This window comes from Elephas maximus, chromosome 18 (genome assembly GCF_024166365.1).
Source record: "Elephas maximus indicus isolate mEleMax1 chromosome 18, mEleMax1 primary haplotype, whole genome shotgun sequence".
Classification (NCBI taxonomy): domain Eukaryota; kingdom Metazoa; phylum Chordata; class Mammalia; order Proboscidea; family Elephantidae; genus Elephas; species Elephas maximus.
Genome location: NC_064836.1, coordinates 12,661,757 through 12,681,140, shown reverse-complemented (window position 1 = coordinate 12,681,140; position 19,384 = coordinate 12,661,757). Strand labels below are relative to the sequence as shown.

Below are 19,384 nucleotides of genomic sequence, written 5' to 3'. Positions count from 1 at the left end.
TGCTGATGGAGAAGAGGAGGCTTCTAGTAACTGTGGTGAAGGAGGGAGAATGGCTGAGTCACTGGAATCAGATGCCGACAGACACTGGAAGTGTGGAGTTGGCAAGGAGAGAAGATGTGAGCATTGACTGGGTTAGGGTCCATCTTCCTCACAGAGCTCCTCACCCCAAACTTTTCCCCAGAGGAAAGGATCTCTCACTTGTCTTATATAATTTTATTTTTGCCCCTTGGATGCACAGAGATAATCACGTTCCTGAAGTCATTGGTCTGTGTGAGGCCTGTATTTTATTTTGTTTTATTGTTTTCTACCCTCCTTCTCCACCCTCTCTCCTGTTAGCCCCTTTGCCATAGACACTTGCCTCAGTGCGTTAAATATGTATGCTTCCAGTGTGTCTTCCTGTGTTGATTGAGATACATGGGCAGTCTTGAAAAAAGGTCCATGGTAATATTTTGTGGGTGTGTGTTCTGAATTTACATAATTGGGTTTGTGCTCTAAATCTCATTCTGTTTGTTCACTCAATGGTGGTTATTTAAGACGTCTGCATGCTGTCATGTGTACTTTTTATAACATCTTATATACATTTACTGTCCGTTTCTAGGGTACTTCTAACTCCCAAACACTGCAAACAGTGCTGCAATGAGTGTCTCATAAACTCGAAAACCAAACCCGATTCTGACTCATAGTGACCCTATAGGACAGAATAGAACTGCCCCATAGGGTTTCCCAGGCTGCAGTCTTTATGGAAGCAGACTGCCACATCTTTCTTCTGTGGAGCAGCTGGTGGGTTTGAGCGGCTGACCTTTGGGTTAGCAGCCAAGAGCTTAACCACTTGCCCAACAAGGCTCCCAGAGTGTCTCATACATGTCTCCTTATTGACCATGGGGAGCGTTTCTCAGGAATGGGGCCACTGGGTTATCAGGTGTATGTATACATCCCCAGTGTCTTCAACCTCTCCTGGCACTTACTCCCTGTAGCCCTCATTCGGCATTTGTGTTCTGCCTTTTATTTGTTAGTTCTACCTTCGCTCGTACGTGTCCTGTCTCTCCTGCTAGATCATAAGCACTGGAGGGCAGAGACCATGTTCACTCACTTTCATATTCTTCACAGGTCCTGAGATACATCTTATGCATAGCTGATGTTTCATACATTTTTTAATAGACTGAATTAACGTCTGCTTTCTCACTGGAAAGGAGCCCTGGTGGCACAGTGGTTAAGCACTCGGCTGCTAACTGAAAGGTCGGTGGTTTGAACCCACCACCTGCTCCTTGGGAGAAAGATGTGGCAGTCTGCTCTTGTAAAGATTTCAGCCTTGGAAACCCTATGGGACAGTTCTACTCTGTCTTATAGGGTCGCTATGAGCTGGAATCGACTCAAAGGTTTGGTGATTTTTGGTTTTCACTGGAATACAGATTTCTTGAGAGCAAGATTAACCATGTGTTATTCATCTCAGCATTGCCAGGATTGAGCTTGGGACCTGTACTCTGTATACTAACCTAAATGTTACCTCAAGTCTTCCTTAGACGTGATGCATGCTCTTTTCAGACACAGCAGAATGGTACAATTAAAAGCGAACTAGGATTGTTCTTCTGTTTGCACTTGGTGTGGTGGCCTCAGGTGTGGCCTCGACATGCAGAACTTCATGGCCACGTATGTGCTGCAGAAATGCTCCAGCAGCAACTTCGTCAGCAGCACCAAGGACCACGTGTCCATTCCGAGGGACGTGGCTGAGGCTGACAAAGTCACGTGTAGGTTCAGCGGTCAGTTTTAAATCTATGCTATTTGCAGGGCCATTGGCAAGATAGATGAGTCAGATGGTTCTATTCTCCAAGCGACCAAGGCCGATGGCATTGTCTCAAAGAACTTCTGAGAGTTTCATGGATGTAGAATATTTTTCCCAAATAAACAGTAAAACTCAAGGAAAAAAAGTAAGCTGGATTGAAAGTTAGGATACCTGAGTGACATATAACTAATTTTATGACCTCGAACAGAGTAAATTTCTCCTCGGAGTCTCAATTCTCCTGTAGGTTCAATGGGAGGGGTTTGGTGACTTATTACCCCCAACGTGGACTTGGGCAAATGATGAGTGAATATTACCTGCCCATCCTCCATTTGAAAAACCTGCTGGGTCAGGCTGGTCTTCCAGGAGAAGGTGGAGTGAGGATAGACAGAGCTGGGCACACAGCAAGGTGAGACTCCATCCTTCTCCATTAGCCTCCTCTGTCCTTTCATTGGTGGCATGGTGGTTAAGAGCCATGACAGCTAACCAAAAGGTGGGCAGTTTGAATCCACCAGCTGTTCCTTGGAAACCCTATGGGCCAGTTCTACTCCGTCCTATAGGGTCCCTATGAGTCAGAGTACACTTGATGGCAATGGGTTTCAATGGGTTTTTATCTTCCCACAATCACCCACAGTTTGGCTTTACCCATTCCTAGAATGCTCCTACAGAGGGATTAGGGATTGTTTTAATTTCTTAGTGCTGCTATAACAAAAATACCACAAGTGGATGGCTTTAACGAACAGAAAGTTATTTTCTCACAGTTTAGGAGGCTCTTGCTGTTGTTAGGTGTCGTGGAGTCAGTCCTGACCCACAGCGACCCTATGCACAACAGAACAAAATAGTGCCTGGTCCTGTGCCACCTTCACAGTCATTGCTATGTTTGAACCCGTTGTTGCAGCCACTGTCAATCCATCTCATTGAGGGTCTTCCTCTTTTTCATTGACCGTCTATTTTACCAAGCATGATGTCCTTCTCCACAGACTGGTCCCTCCTGATAACATGTCCAAAGTACGTGAGACGAAGTCAGTTGACCAGGAAGCTGTCTTCCAAATTTCTTGGCATAGATTAGTGAGTGTTTCCAGTATTGTATCCATTTGTTGAAACATCTCAATTGCTATTCTGTCAATTCCTGGAGCCTTGTTTTCCGCCAATGCCCCCAGTGCAGCTTGAACTTCTTCCTTCAATACCATTGAAATGGTTGAACACCGACCAGTTCTTTTAGGTACCGTGACTCTGTATTCCTTTCACCTTTTGATACTTCCTGAGTTGTTCAATATTTTTGCAATATTGAATTCTTCAGTATTGCAACTTGAGGCTTGATTTCTTTCAGCTTGAGAAATGCTGAGTATGGTCTTGCCTTTTGGTTTTCTGTCTCCATGTCTCTGCACATGTCATCGTAATACTTTGTCTTCTCGAGCCTCCCTTTGAAATCTTCTGTTCAGTTCGTTTACTTCATCAATTCTTGCATTCACTTTAGCTACTCTACATTGAAAAGCAAGTTTCAGAGTCTCTTCTGACATCCATTTTGGTCTTTTCTTTCTTTCCTGCCTTTTTAATGACCTCTTGCTTTCTTCATGTATGATGTCATCCCACAACTCGTCTGGTATTCAGTCATTAGTTGTTCAGTGTGTCAAATCTATTCTTGAGATGGTCTCTAAATTCAGGTGGGATATACTCAAGGTAGTTCTTTGGTTCTTGTAGACTTGTCTTAATTTTCTTCATCTTCAACTTGAACTTGTGTATGAGCAGTTGACTGTCTATTCTGCAGTCGGCCCCTGGCCTTGTTCTGTCTGATGATATTGAGCTTTTCCATCATTTCTTTCCACAGATGTAGTCAATTTGATTCCTGTATATCCCATCTGGTGTGGTACATGTGTATAGTTGCTGTTTATGTTGTTGAAAATGGTTATTTGCAGTGAATAAGTAATTGTTCTTGCAAAATTCTATCATGCATTCTTCAGAATTATTTCTATCACCAAGGCCATATTTTCCAACTACTGGTCCGTCTTTGTTTCCAACTTTCACATTCTAATTACCAGTAATTATCAATGCATCTTGATTGCATGTTTGATCAATTTCAGACTGCAGAAGCTGGTAAAAATCTTCAATTTCTTTATCTTTGGCATTAGCGGTTGGTGCATAAATTTGAAGTATTAACTGGTGTTCCTTGTAGGTGTATGGATATTATCCTATCACTGACAGCGTTGTACTTCAGGAGAGATCTTGAAATGTTCTTTTGACTATGAATGTTATGCCATTCCTTTTCAATTTGTCATTCCTGTCGTAGTGGACCATATGATTGTCCTATTAAAAATGGTCAATACCAGTCCATTTCAGCTCACTAATGCCTAGGATATCTATCTTCAAGTGTTCTATTCCATTTTTCACAACTTTTAATTTTCCTAGCTTCATATTTTGTACATTCCTCATTCCAATTATTAATGTATGTTTGCAGCCATTTCTTCTCATTTTGAATTATGCCACATCAGCAAATGAAGATCTCCAAATCTTGACTCCATCCAAGTCATTAAAGTCTACTCTACTTTGAGAAGGCAGCTCTCCCCCAGTTGTATTGTGAGTGCCTTCTAACCTGAGGGGTTCACCTTCCAGCACTATATCAATGTCCCACTGCTATTCATAAGGTTTTCACTGGCCCATTTTTTCAGAAGTAGACTGCCAGATCCTTCTTCCTAGTCTATCTTAGTCTGGAAGCTCTGCTGAAACCTGTCCACCATGGGTGACCCTGCTGGTATTTGAAGTACCGGTGGCATGGGAGGCTAGAAGTCCAAATTCAGGGTCCTGGGTCTAGGCTAAGGCTCTCTCTGTCTGCACTGGGGAAAATCCTTGCCTCAACTTCTTCTTGGCATTCCTTGGAGATATCCATGTGCCATCTATCTTTCCCCAGTCTTGCTTGCCTTTTCCTGTGCCTAATCTGATCTTTTATATTTCAAAAGTGATTGTCTTAATTTTTTTTTGGTTATACTGATATTACCTCATTAACATAAAAAATGGGATTACATCCATGGAATGGGGATAAGATTTATAACACATATTTTGGGGGGACACAATTCAATCCATAACAGGAGTGTCTTGGGAAGAACCAGGATATGAGCCAAGTGGGAAAGGGAAGGGAATGGCTCAGGGAAGAATGAAGATCTGCAGTATTAACTGGGACAACAAACAGAATGTAAAGGATGTATCATTCAAGGACAGCCAGATTGGAGGACAAAAGAAATAGTGTACACCTGTGGCCTATTGTCACCTCTGAAATATGGACACCAGAACTGACCCAGAGGACCCTGCCATTGCCTACCTGGAGATACCTGTGCGAGGAGTGGCTAAGATGGAAAAAAAATAGGGGAGGAAAATCATGTGCACTCAGGCAGCCCTAAGAAAATCCAAATGGGACATCAGGGGAAAATGGAGGACTGGATGAGTTCCCAAACATGATGCCCCCCCTTCAAAAAAAAAAAAGAAATCACTACTGGGCAGTGTTTTAGAAGTAAAACCTCCCTAAGTCAAAAAGGCCAGCAGCTCTGGGAAAGTGAGGAGGGTACAGAAATGAATACCCCAATAGTGGGGTCTATGGTAGCCTATCTGGGCTCAGCACTGAGAAATACTGGGACCTCAAATTTGAAAGGACTGAGTTAGGACTACTCGTGATCAGGGTTGGAGACAGGCCTGTTCAGAGCTCCAGGAGACCAAAGAGGAAGCTTCCAGACCTCTTGAAGTCTAGGCCTGGAACTGGCACAGCATCACTTCTGCTGTATTCTCTGGCCAAAACAGTCACAAGCCAGCCCAGATTCAGGGGGAGAGACAATAGCTCCCACCTCTTGATGAATGGAGTGTCAAAGAACTCTTGGCCATCTTTATTCCCCCACAGCTGCTATAATAAAGTTCTCCCACTCACCCCTTTCCCTTCCCAGCCCCCTATCACCAGCTCCAGACCTGCAGTCTCCTGCATTCCTATCATTTAACTTAAGCAGAACCCCTCCTTCTGGTCACTGTCACTGAATTCTCATTTCCAGCACAGTCATCACCACCCCACTCAGGGCCCACACACCCTTCTCCTGCCCCCTCCACATCATTAGCCACGTTCACAGGGCCATTTGGACTCTCTACAACTGTAAATTTTATCATGTATAATCCTTCCTCTTTCTCTCCCTATATGAAATTTGACTTTTCCTCTGACAGAACCACCCCCTAACCAGCACTTTCCAATGGCAGCTGCTTACTTCTTTCATGAATAGGGCTCAGCTTCCTCCTTGCTTCCTGCCATAGCTTCCAGGCTATGCAGCAAAACAGTACATACTTGAAATTAAATTATTTCATTAAAGCCTCTCAATCTAAGTGCAGACTGAAGGTAGTGGTACAGTTAATCAGTCAGTAAACACTTATTGCCTGGAATGCCCAGTCCAATGGGGAGCCAACCAAGTAACAGATAATCAGTATATCATAGAGCGTGTGACCAGTAGATATAAACAAAGTGCTAGCTTGCAGCACCTTGCAGCAGACAGTGAACTTCTTGAAGGCAGGACCAAGTTTTATTCATTTTTTTCCCAGAGAGTCCAGCACAAAGCCCAATAAATGTTAAAAGAATGAATGAATGGTTGCATACTTACTAAAATATATATATATATATATATATATATAAAATTACTTTTAGAAAACCAACTCTTCTAGGATTAGCTGAAGTTCACAGGAGTCCTGTAGATGTCTCTGGAAGGTATTGGGGATCAAGAGGTAATACTCTTCTTTAAAAATCTTTGCCATCTGACCATCTACTAATTCTGGCTTCTCCCCATCCTAGCTGATGATGCTCATATCTCCAGAACCTTCTAGAGGACCTCAGCATCTGACTCACGGTCCTTTTCCAGGCATACCCTGGCTTCAGTCTTGGTAATCAATATTTATGTATAGCTGTTCTCCTTCTAGCCCCCTGATCCAACAGTTCTTGACCTCAGCCTGCCTTTTCGTGTGCTGTTGCTAGCCCAACTTTACAGCCTTTTCTTGCATGATTACCTTTTGTACCCCATAGTGTCCATCTAGGTATTCCCCCTCCCCCAGCACTTTACCACTGTTCATGTTGACCATTCAACCTTGTTATGGATTGAATTGTGTCCCCCCAAAATATGTTATAAGTCCTAACTCCTACACTGGTGGTTATGATCCATTTTGGAATGGGTTTTCTCTGTTACACTAACGAGACAGTAATAGTGTAGGCTGTGTCTTAAGTCAATCTCTGCTGAGATATAAAAGGGGTTAAACAAGCAAGTAAGCAAGCAGAGATGGGGAAAGGAGATGCCATGCCACATGAAGATCCTCAAGGAACCAAGGAACACCAGGCCTACAGATGCTGAAAAGAGATGAGGACCTTCCCCCAGAGCCAACAGAGAGAGAAAGCCTTCCCCTAGAGCTGGTACCCCAAATTAGAACTTCTGTTCTCCTAAACTGTGAGAAAATAAACTTCTGTTTGTTAAAGCTAGCCACTTGTAGCATTTCTGTTACAGCAGCACCAGATAACTAAGACAAACATGAGCTATTTCCATGAGCCAACATTCCACCCGTACTTCAGAGTCCAGCTCAAATGCTACCACTTTCATAAAACTGATTCACCCACCGGATGTGATCTCTTCTTTCCCAAAACTCACAGAGAATCTTAGCATTTGTCATAGTCTGCCTTCTAGCATTGTTATGTGTGTCCTTGCCTCATCTTCTCTACTTGAAGGAAAGTTCCCATAGAGAGGAGCCTGTGCCTTACCCACCTCCCCCTAACATTCCTTCAGCAAGGAACATAGAACTGTGGATGGATGTTATTTGTCTTCACGGCATCCCTTCTTTTAAGGAATCTTCCTTTTTCTACCTCTGTTTTTTTATGATCCAAGTAGAGCTGTTAATCATGGCGTGCCCCCTCCACCCTCACGAAGTTGTGCAAAAGATGCAGGCTGGCCAATGAGAACACTCCAACCCCTGATCTCAGAGACGGCTGCAGGGTGGGGCACATAACCTAAGTAGCACCAATCAGAGTCTGCTTTGAGGTATGCAACATGTCCCCACAGGGAAAGGCCTTTCTTCCTTTGAGACCAGAGCTGTAAGGATGATGGAAATTGGAGTTGCTTATGGCTGTCTCTCTTGATCACATGGAAGAAGCTATCTGCAACAGGAGAGAATGAGACTTACCTCAAAAGACGAAAAGAGAAATAATAGTAGCTGACATTTTGGGGCACTGACTTTCTCAGATCCTGTTCCAAGTACTGTACACTACAAGGATTACCTTGTTTACTCCTCACAAGAGCTCTACAGAGTAGAGGTGAGGAAATGGCGGCCACTGAGCGGTTAAGCAACTTGCCTAAAGTTACCCAGCTAGTTAGGTGGTAGAGCTAGGATTTGATTCCAGGCTGTGGGATACCATGCTATGCTGCTTCGTACACGAACCAAGATGAACATAAGTGAGATAGAGATGGATTTATTAGTTTATGAGCAAGTGCAAGAGAGAGTTGACAGCATCGTTTGAGCTCCTGGATCTAGCTCTGCCTGGATCCAGCTGCCTCATGTGCTTTTTAGTTGAATAATCCAATGTATTCCCTTTTTTCTTAAAATAGTTGGAGCATCAGTCACTTGCAACCTCCTGGGTTCACCAAGGAACAATGTGTCTCATAGATAGAGCACTACTTCCGGGTTTGCCTCCTGGCACTACCCCTTACTCACCACCTGAACTCGGGCCAGTTCCTTGACCACTCAGGACTGAGGGGATTGGAACTGGAGATGAGATTCTGCTCTGCTAACACAATCCAAGAACCCAGTAACTGTTAGGTCTGTTCTCTCCCCACCTCCCTTATGGGGAATAACTGTTCAATAAGCATTCGTTGAACTGAATTAAATCCTCAAGAGGCTGCACGTTGTTGCCTGAGCTTGAAGGCAGTTAGAGATACAGTCTTCACTCTTGGACCAATCAAGGGAAGCTCCTCAGCGTGAGGGGTCACCTAACAGCTCTATTCAGTCATTAAAAAAAAAGGAAAAATGATCCTGCCCTTCTCCTGCCTCCCTAACAGCATCATCCTCCCTGGCTGGCTTCCAGATCTCTTCTACCAAGCAAACAATGTCTGGAGTAACCTCAGAGGTGCGCTGGGGCCCTCTGCGTCCCTTTCCCTCCCCCCTTCCTTTTTCCCAGAGTCCCTGAGTGGTGCAAACATGCTTGGCTGCTAACCAAAAGGTTGGAGGTTGGAGTTCATCCAGAGCTGCCTTGGAAGAAAGACCTGGTGATCTACTTCAGGTGGGGGGAAGCAGTCACTGAAGACCTGTGTGGCCGCCATGAGTCAGAATTGACGCCACAGAAACTGTTTCTGTCCTGGTTCCCTCCCATATACACCAATTTACAACGTTCTATCGATTAATGTTCTAGATATTTCTCAGACCTGCTTCTCCTTCTTACCGCTACTGACAGTGCCCTTGCTCAGACCTTCTTCACCTTTCTGGATGTTTGCCCTCTCTCTCCAGCCTGCCAGCCCCATAGTGCAGGCAGAAACACCCACGTAAGAGGTGACCGCACCCCTCTTTGTCTTAAACCACCATGGCCTACCAGCCAGACCCCCAGCAGACGCACAGGCCCTCCTCAGCCTGGCCCCACCTGTGTCTCCAGCCTCATTTCCCTCCTTGCGATTTCATGTCTCCATGCCATCCGTCCCTGCTGCCTCTGCGGCAGAACACCCCACCCCCTACTCTTACTCATCCTTGAAGGCTCAGCTCAGTGCTTTTCTTTTTCTTTTTTCTCCTGGAAACCTTCCTTGAACTGTCGTCCCCACTCCCTGGGCCAAGCACCCCCCCCCCCGCCCCCCTGCTTCCACAGTGCCTGGACAGAATTCTGTCTTCTCATGGATCATTTTATAGGGATACAATCACTTCATATATCTGTCTTGAGAACTTTGAGGCCAAATGCGAAATCTCACCGCCAGGAGCCTAGTAGGCCCTCACCTACAGACAATGTCATGAAAGTTCCATGCAAAGGGACTAGAAGAAAGAAAGGAAGAGGAGAAATTGCACTTCTTGGAGATGAAAATCCTAATTCTCTTTCATTCGTCTCCCTGATTTCCTTGGTTCCCAGACCGGGGCCAATTTTTTTTTTTTTTTTTCCCCCATAATGGCAAAGAATATCAGAGCCTTAGGGTTTAATTCCATTACCAGTCTCAGCTTCTGTGTTGCTGTGATGCTGGAAGCTAGGCCACTGGTATTTCAAATACCAGCAGGGTCACCCTTGGTGGACAGGTTTTAGCGGTGCTTGCAGACTACGATAGACTAGGAAGAAGGGCCTGGTGATCATCTACTTCTGAAAATTAACCAATGAAAACCCTGTGGATCATGATGAACAGAACATTGTCCAATATAGTGCTGGAAGACGAGTCCCCAAGGTTGAACGGCACGCAAAATACACAATAGACTTGCGTGTACTAACAATCATGAAGATGGCACAGGACGGGGCAACGTTTCATTCTGTTGTATTGTACGTGGGGTTGCCAACTAACGAGAAGGGTTTTATTGTTGGAGGGAGGGGTGATTTCTCACCTTTGAAAGTGGAAAAAGGGTGCTCACTCCACTAGTGGCGGAAACAGGAAAAAAGAATTTTCTCTGGGATCCTATATGGCTGTAGGATTGTTTATATAATTGTGTAATTCTCCACCCAGCTTTGCATGCATGATACATGAATAGGTAACCTTTGGCTACCTTAAAATAGGCCCCATCTCAGTTAAAAAAAAAGTAAAAAGTTATTTCATTTCATCTAAATATAGGCAAAGAGTCTGTACTGATGCATAACTTAAGCAAATACATGCAAATCCCTCGCACATCGGTGGGATCCAGTGATCCGAACCCTGCAGTTACATCCCCAGCTCTTCCTCCTCTTCCCTTCTGCTTTGACCATAAGTAAGTCACTTACCCTGAGTCTCAGAATTCTCACTGAAGTGGGCTAGTGATACCTGTCTAGCCTACCTTCAGGGGTGGTGTGGGGACCGATGGGAAGATGGAAGGGCTGTGGACAGGCGTGTGGCCGCTGTTTTCACAAAGCAGCCCTGTGGCAGCCGGAGGTGACACCTGGGAGGGGTGGTAGGCAGTATGGTTGTGGGAGGCCGTGCTGGGCAGATCTCCAGCTGCTCTGCTGGAATTTCTGGGGTTTCTTCTCACTATAATTCTCATTTTTTCCCCTCTCAAATCTGTTTCCCATTAAAAAGAAACGTGTTCTCCCTGCCTTTCTTTCCTCCAGGCTTCCCCAGCCGGGCCTGGCCCAGCTCTGAGAAGCAGGCTGCATCTGCTCTCGCTTAAGGCACCCACTAATCCAGATGAAAGAAGGCAGGAGGCAGACTGGCCTGTGCGGCTTACCCTTGCTCCTGCCTCTCTCCCTGTATGGAAAATTTGGCCTCAGTCTGCTCTTGTGACTGGAAAAAGCAGGGTCAGCTCATCAAAGCAGAACAGGGGCTGTTAATTAGCTTTCCTCTTTCAGAGGGTTATTAAGAAGGCGTGGCTTAGGGAAGGGGGTCACTGGGCCCTGACTGGGCCCAGCCAGAAAGCCTGGAGGGAGGTAGGAGGGTGGGGGTGCATTTCAGCATGCCGGAGGACTGTTAGGGGCAGGGTGATTTTTATTAGAGGGTGGTGAGAGGTTGGGGATAGGGGTGGGTAGCTATGGAGGGAAGTTTGGCCCGAGTTGGGCGAGGCCAAGAGGGAGGACCAAAGTGAAGTGACTTGTTCTATGTCAGGCCAGTCACCTCTTGGAGAATGCCGTGGCCAAGCCCACTGCTCCATCCTTTCTGTCTCTCCTGCTCCCTGGGGTGAGGGAGGAAAGAGGAAGTAGCCAGTGCCTTTCTGAGGAGGAAGCCCCGGATTATGAGGGGGCTGACTGGGGCCTCCACTTTTCATGGCTCATTAACTGAAGGAGGCTCTTTCTGGGGCAGTGTGATCCACCCCAGGAAAATCTGGGTGCCATTTTTGATACCTGGGTTCTCCAATATGTAGTGGGGCTGCTAGTATGGCCTAACGGGATGCACATAGGGTGGGAACAAAAAGGAGACTGGATAGGAGTCAGCTGAACTGGGAGAACACAGAGGGTGGGGTGGGAGGGAAAGAAGGGTATGTCAAAAGCTCAGCAGTCAAATGGAAAATAACAAGTGTTAGTGAGAATGTGGAGAAATTGGAACCCTCATCCACTGCTGGTTGGAATGTAAAATGGCACAGCAATTGTGGAAAAGGAAACCCTGGTGGCATAGTGGTTAAGAGCTATGGCTGCTAACCAAAAGGTCAGCAGTTCGAATCTACCAGGTGCTCCTTGGAAACCCTATGGGGCAGTTCTACTCTGTTCTATAGGGTCGCTATGAGTCAGAATCCACTCGACAGCAATAGGTATTGTGGAAAACAGTGTGGTAGTTCACCCAAAAGTTAAACAGAGAATTACAGTACCTTAAAACCCCCATTGTTGTTGCTGTGGAGTGGATTCTGACTCAGAGCAACCCGATAGGATAGAGTAGAGCTGCCCCATAGGGTTTCCAAGGAGCAGCTGGTGCATTCAAACTAGCCGGGCTCTTAACCACTGTGCACCATTAGGGCTACTATAGTACCTTATAACTCAGCACTTCCACTCCTAGGTATACCCAAAAGACTTGTAACAGGGACTCAAATTATTTGATAAAACCACATTCTGTTGGATCATCTTTCTTTGGAATGGATCCAAATACGAATCTTTTCCAGCTGGTTGGCCCAGGTAGCTGTCTTCCAAATTTCTTGGCATAGAGAAGTGAGCACCTCCAGTGCTGCATCCATTTGTTGAAACATCTCAATTGGTATTCTTTCAATTCCTGGAGCCTTGTTTTTCACCAATGAATTCAGTGCAGCTTGGACTTCTTTCTTCAAAACAATCCTCTCTTGATCATATGCTACCTCCTGAAATGGTTGAACATTGACCAATTTTTTTTGGTACAGTGACTCTGTGTATTCCTTCCATCTTCTTTTGATGCTTTCTCCGTTGTTCAATATTTTGCCCATAGAATTCTTCGATATTGTAACTTGAGGCTTGAATTTTTTTCTTCAGTTCTTTCAGCTTGAGAAATGCTAAGAGAGTTCTTCCCTTTTGGTTTTCAGACTCCAGGTCTTTGCACATTTCCTTATAATATTTACTTTGTCTTCTCAAGGTGCCCTTTGAAATCTTCTGTTCAGCTCTTTTACTTCATCATTTCTTACATTCATTTTAGGTGCTCTATATTCAAGGGAAAGTTTAAGAGTCTCTTCTGACATCTCTTTTGGTCTTTTCTGTCTTTCTATTGACTGTTTGCTTTCTTCATGTATGATGTCTTTGATGTCATCCCACAACTTGTCTGGTCTTGGGTCATTAATGTTCAGTATGCCAAATGTGTTCTCAAGATGGTCTATAAATTCAGATGGGATATACCCAAGTTCATATTTTGGCTCTCGGGGACTTGTTTTAATTTTCTCCAGCTTTAACCTGAACTTGAATATGAGTAATTGATGTTCATTATTAGGCAAATGCATATAGGGCTGGAGAGGCAGAAAAGGAGAGGTTTCTGTTTAGTGTAATGAAAAATTTTGGAAATAGTGGTTATGGTAGCACAACGTTGTGCATGTAATTAATGCCACTGAATGCCACTTAAAATGGTTAAAATGTCAAATTTTATGTTTAATGCATTTAATTTATCACAATAAAATTTTTAAGAAATTACCTAAAAAAAAAAAAGAAAGCCCAGCAGTCAAAGGCTGAGGCAATAAGAGCTTGAGGATGGTGGTGGTGTCTACAACTGCAGTTCAGTATTCAGTCCATCTTCACCTGCCCCAAGCTCCTCCATATTTCTGTGCTACCTTTGGGGTTCTGAGATTTCTCAGGAACTAACTCTGGCAAGTCCTTACTTTGTGTGCAGGAAAACAACAACCTGGTAGAGCATGATTATTGTCCCTAAACATATTGGTATAGCGCTGAGTTGTGTCCCCCCAAAATACGTGTTGTACATCCTAATCCCTATACCTTTGGTTATAATCCCATTTGAGAATGGATTTTCTTTGTTATGTTAATGGACAGTATTAGTGTAGGGTGTGTTTTAAGTCAGTCTCTTTTGAGATATAAAAGAGATTAAACAAGCAACTGAGCCAGCAGAGATGGGAGAAGGCAGATGCCGTGCCACATGACCATCGCCAAGGAGCCAAGGAATAGAAGCTGAAGAGTCAAAGACCTTCTCCCAGAGTCAAAAGAGAGAGAGAACCTTCCCCTACAGCTGGCACCCTGATTTTGCACTTCTAGCCTCCTAAACTGTGAGAAAATAAATTTCAGTTTGCTAAAGCCACTCACTTGCAATATTTCTGTTATAGCAGTGCTAGATAACTAAGATACATACATACATCTTTTTTTCCATTCGTAATAAAATTCTGAATTTCAGTGAGGCACCTGGCTGCTAAAAGGTGGCACAAATGGTTTGCGCTTGGCTGCTACCCTAAAGGTTGGTTGTTCAAACTCGCCCTGTGGTACTGAGGAAGAAAAAGCATGGCGGACTGCTTCTGTTAAGATTGCAGCCAAGAAAACCTTATGGAGCTATTCTACTCTGTAACACATGGAGTCACCATGAGTTGGAATTAGTTCCATGGCAACTGACAACAACAACCTGACTGCTAGGCTCAAGACCACATTTTCCAGCTTCCTTTGCAGCTAGCTGTGGCTTTGCGATAAAGTTTTAGCCAATGGAATATGAGCGGAAAGGATGTGTTTCACTCCTGGGTTCTACCCCAAAGGGAGGGGCATATGCTTCACTTCTCTCTTCCCCCTTCTCATTGACCAGAACGTGGATGTGATGGAAGAAGCTGGAACAGTCATCTTAATCTTAGACTTAGGGATGGAAACCACATCTTGAGGATGGCAGAATGATAAGATAGGATTAGTCTGATTCTCTTTTACTGCGAAACTGTAAAAGAGACTGTTTACACTTATGTCATTACTTAGAGATAAATAAAAAAAATTTTTTTTATCTTGTTTGACCTTTGTTATAGCAGCTGAACTTGTATCTGAACTAATACGAATAAGACACAACCAACAGTCATTGAGATCTTTACTATGTGTCATTTTTACTATTTTGAGTGTTTTACATGTATTATTTAATTTGACCTTCATCATAACCCAGTGTTATGCGTTGACTCTTTCAAACATTCAGAACCCCTCTCTTCTTCCTCTTCTCTCTATCATCAACACAGGCAAGATCACATTGTTGTAGATAAGTCCAGGTATCTGCCCTCAAGGCTCTTATTTTCTGTGCATATATCAGGTGATGGATGAAACACACATGAAAAACCCACACCTGTGAACCAACTCAACACTAAGACATAATTCCACCCACCCTGATTTTGTAGGAAATTAGAGCAGTACAGTAATTTGTGTGGAGTATCAGTAATGATCACTCCCTAAATGAATAAGCTGGTTCCTATGCGGTGGAGGTTAAATATGTCCCAAATATCCAACTTTTCCAAACCGCTGTCCCACTCTATCATCTCTAACATCACCTACTCCTGCTTTCTTCAGTATTCTCCCTCCCATCTTTGGGTTCTGTAGTTCACTGCATTTTCTCCTAGAACCCATGAACTGTATCAAGAAAATGGCTCACATGGTTGTGGAAGCTGGCAAGTCTCAAATCTGTGTGTCAGGCAGAGTTTCCTCTTGACTCACATGGCTGCAGAGGCTGACAAACCCAAATGACAGGCCAGATGACAGGCTGCTGGCTCACAAGGCTGCAGAAGCTGGAGAATCAAGTCAGACAATAGGCTGCCAGCCCACAGGGCTGTAGGAGCTGGCGAACCCCAGAATCGGCAGATCAAGTGGCAGGCGGCTGGTTCAAGTTCCAAGAACTGGAGGTCCGATGATGATGAACTGGATGTTGGAGATCCAGAGAGAGAGAGTTTTGCCAATGCATTCATGTATATATAGGATGCAGACCATACCCTCAAGGAAACTGCCCTTATTTGAGCAAGGCGGTACAAGGGTGTGACTTGAATAAGGGTGGTAAAGCTGGTTACTTGAGTCACACTCTCTAGTAAGGTGGTTGCTCAAGATACATCCCACCCTGATACTGCCTCATTAACTTAATGGACAGCTCACTCTCAAATGGGACCATGACCACAGGCATAGATTTACAACACAGCACAAAATAGAGGATAAATACATTATATAACTGCCAAACCACTGAAAATCGCGGCCCAACCAAGTTGACACATGACCTAAACCATCACAGGTTCCATGTACCTTATTTGTATTAGCAGCAAGCTGTCCAGTCCTCTTGGTGGACCACAAGCAACATATTTGCCCAATCCCACCCAATCAATGTGTGAGTCACAAAGACTGGCTAAAAAAAAAAAAATTTTTTTTTTTTTTTAGAAGGGCCATATTAAGTTATTCACTGCATCACACTACCTGATGGCTGTGTAGCAGGTTATTTGCAGTGGTCTGCTCAGTAAAACTGCCACCACCCATCCGTCCTACTACTGCAATGCAGGTAAGTCGGAGTGACATCATTGAAGATACAGTGTTGAACTGGCTCTAGTTTATTTTTGAAAATGTGGATTCTTTGCAAAAATGTTTTGAGCATTATTAGTAACAAATCTCTTACTTCACTCTTCATGCTTTACTGTGGTAGGACTGGTTGTCATGACACCACTGTGGAGAACTACCAGCCTGGGGGACTGCATGTGATTGGTCAAGTCTCCAGCTGGCCAGCTTTCCCTCTCATGGTCTGCAGCACCACAGGGGAAGAACAATGGAGTGCCAACTCTTTAGTGTGGATAGAATACATAGACGTCATTGGAACAGACATCTGCTGGTTTTGCCTACCGAAGCATCCCTTCCACCTTACTCTGCTTACGGCATCTTGCTTTCCCTTCAGGGAAGTGCCTACTGTCCCATACCATGTGACCTGGGTAGAATTGTCATCCACAATGTCTGCCCTCTCCAACAATTAGGAACATGACCCAGACTACAGTGCCTCTTCAGGCAACACTGAGTTGTCTTGACTTGCTACTCTGCCTTTTGAGCACAGTTAATAAATAAGAGCATATTCAAGGTTATTCCTAAAATGCTGTCACTCTATCTTGCATTTCAATATTCACTCTTGAAAGTATAGCTACAACTAACACCTAGTGGGTAGGAAACTGTATGTAACTTGCAAGATGGGTGTGACTCTGGGTCCTGTCCTCCCTAGGCATGGTTGCCCAATCTCCCTCTCATCCTGGGAACATCTCAGTAATTAGGGCCACCACATCACACAACTCCAGGGGGCGCCACTTACATGTTATCTCTGCAAATGGCACTTTCTGGAGTTATGCAAAGAATTGGTCTTGCCCTGTAACCTTCCAACAAATGCCCTCTAATTGAAGTTAGCTCAAATCAATTTTTAATGGTTATAACCAAAGAGCAAAAACTGAAAACAAACAAATGACAACAACAACAACAAACACACAGAGCAACACTGTTCTCAAATCATCCAGGAACCAGATCTGCTTCCCTTTTCTCTAAAGTGCCCCAGGGATAGGGTTTCCAGATTTAGTGAAAAAAAATACAGGATTCCCAGTTAAATTTGAATTTCAGATAAGCACAAATGAAAAAGTTTTTAATTTAAGCATGTCTCATGCAACATTTAAATGCTATGTATTGTATCCAGCAAAGATGTCTCTTTGAGGACTAAGGTACACCTGACCCAAGCCATGGTAGTTTCAGTCACCTCATATGTATGGGAAAGCTGGGCCATGAATAAGGAAGACCAAAGAAAAATTGATGCCTTTGAATTATGGTGTTGGCAAAGAATGTTGAATATACCATGCACTGCCAGAAGAATGAACAAATCTCTCCTGGAAGAGGTTCAGCCAAAATGCTCCTTAGAAGCTAGGATGGCAAGACTTCATCTCACATATTTTGGACATGTTATTTTTTGGAGGGACCCTGGAAAAGAACATTGTGCTTGGTAAAGAAGAGGGTCAGCAAAAAAAAGGAAGACCCTCAATGAGATGGATTGACACAGTGGCTGCAACGACGGGCTCAAACATAGCAACGATTGTGAGGATGGTGAAGGACCAGGCAGTGTTTTGTTCTGTTGTGCATAGGGTCTCTGTTGTACATGGGGTCACTATGAGTTGGAACCAATTCAACGGCACCTAACAACAGCACTGTATCCAGCAAAACCCTATCCAGGGAAGAAAATGATGTCCCATCTTTGGGGTTGATCTAAAGGCACTCACCCTCCTATACTCCGTTCTGCTGTCTCCTCACCCCACATGTAAATTGCTTCTTTTAGAACGGACATATTATTTACCAGGTGATTAGTCTAAGTGTAGACACTTGACACAAAATGAGCCAACTGAGGCCATTCCCAAGGATTTTTTAAACAGGAAATTAGAAAGAATTAAGTACTCTCAGCTGGAGTTTAGAAAACACTAAATTCTAAAACTGATCGTAGCCCCAATTTCCAATACACGGACCCAACTGGTCTTTATTGAGAAAATAAATTGGACATGCAGGCAGAAGCAGAGAGGGAGACTGTTCGACAGTGTCTAAAACCCAGGTTCCTGATGTTCATGAGGTCCACCTGCCTCCCTGCCTTTCCCACATTTTGAGTTTCGATGCTTTCTTAGATTCCATGAACTATTAAGTTCTTCTATGCCCAAGAGTTGAACCCAAATTAATACAAGTTGCAACCTTTATTTCATTGTATTAGAGTAAGCTATTCAGCGATAGAATTCTCGCCTTCCATGTAGGAAAACCATGTTCGATTCCTGGCCAGTGCACCTCATGTGCAATCACCACCTGTCTGTCAGCAGAGGTTTACATGTTGTTATGATGCCAAACAAATTTAGGGAAAGTTTCCAGACTAAGACAAGCTAGGAAGAAAAGTCTGGCAATCTAATTTCAAAAATCAGCCAATGAAAATCCTATGGATCACAACGGTCTGATCCTCAACCAATTATGGGGATGGTACAGGACCTGTCTGTGTTTTGTTCAGTTGAACATGGGGCCACCATGAGTTGGGGGTCTACTTGAAGGCACCTAACAACAACAAAGTAAGCTGTTAAATTTCTGTTTTCCCAGTACGTGAGTGGGAACCATGACTTACTCATCTAGGCCTCCCCAGCATCTAATCCAGCACCTCACAGATAGTAGGTGCTCAATCATGTTTTACAAAAATTAATAACTGCCTCCATAGACTTGTAGATCAGTAATGTAATGCACATTTGACTAATTTAATTTCTTGAGAGAAACTCACCAAACACCAGGAACTTTTCTCACCAGCTCATGAAAAACTCTGGAACTTGGAGAGCGTCTCCTACCTTACAACTGACCTGTGTAAAGAGCAAGGCCGTGGTGGTTGGGTTTATGTGCTTTCTTGACCAGTAATGAAGCCATCATGATAAGGACTGTGGTTGCTGAAAAAAGGTGGTTACGAAAGGAGGCCTTCTTGTACTCTGCAACTGTTTTGATTTCTTTCTAAACAAATGATCATGAACTAGGAGCAAAGGAAGTCTGTTGAGTCCTTCTGAAGAGACACTGGGAAGATGATTCTTCCTCCCCAGGTCCATGCCCATGGCAGGTTCTGG

General features: G+C 44.1%; 1 pseudogene; it reads left to right on the top strand.

Annotated features, from left to right (window-relative positions):
* The first annotated feature begins 1,627 nt into the window (after window positions 1-1,627).
* Window positions 1,628-1,940, top strand: LOC126061458 (40S ribosomal protein S21-like; annotated as a pseudogene).
* Window positions 1,941-19,384: the final 17,444 nt, after the last annotated feature.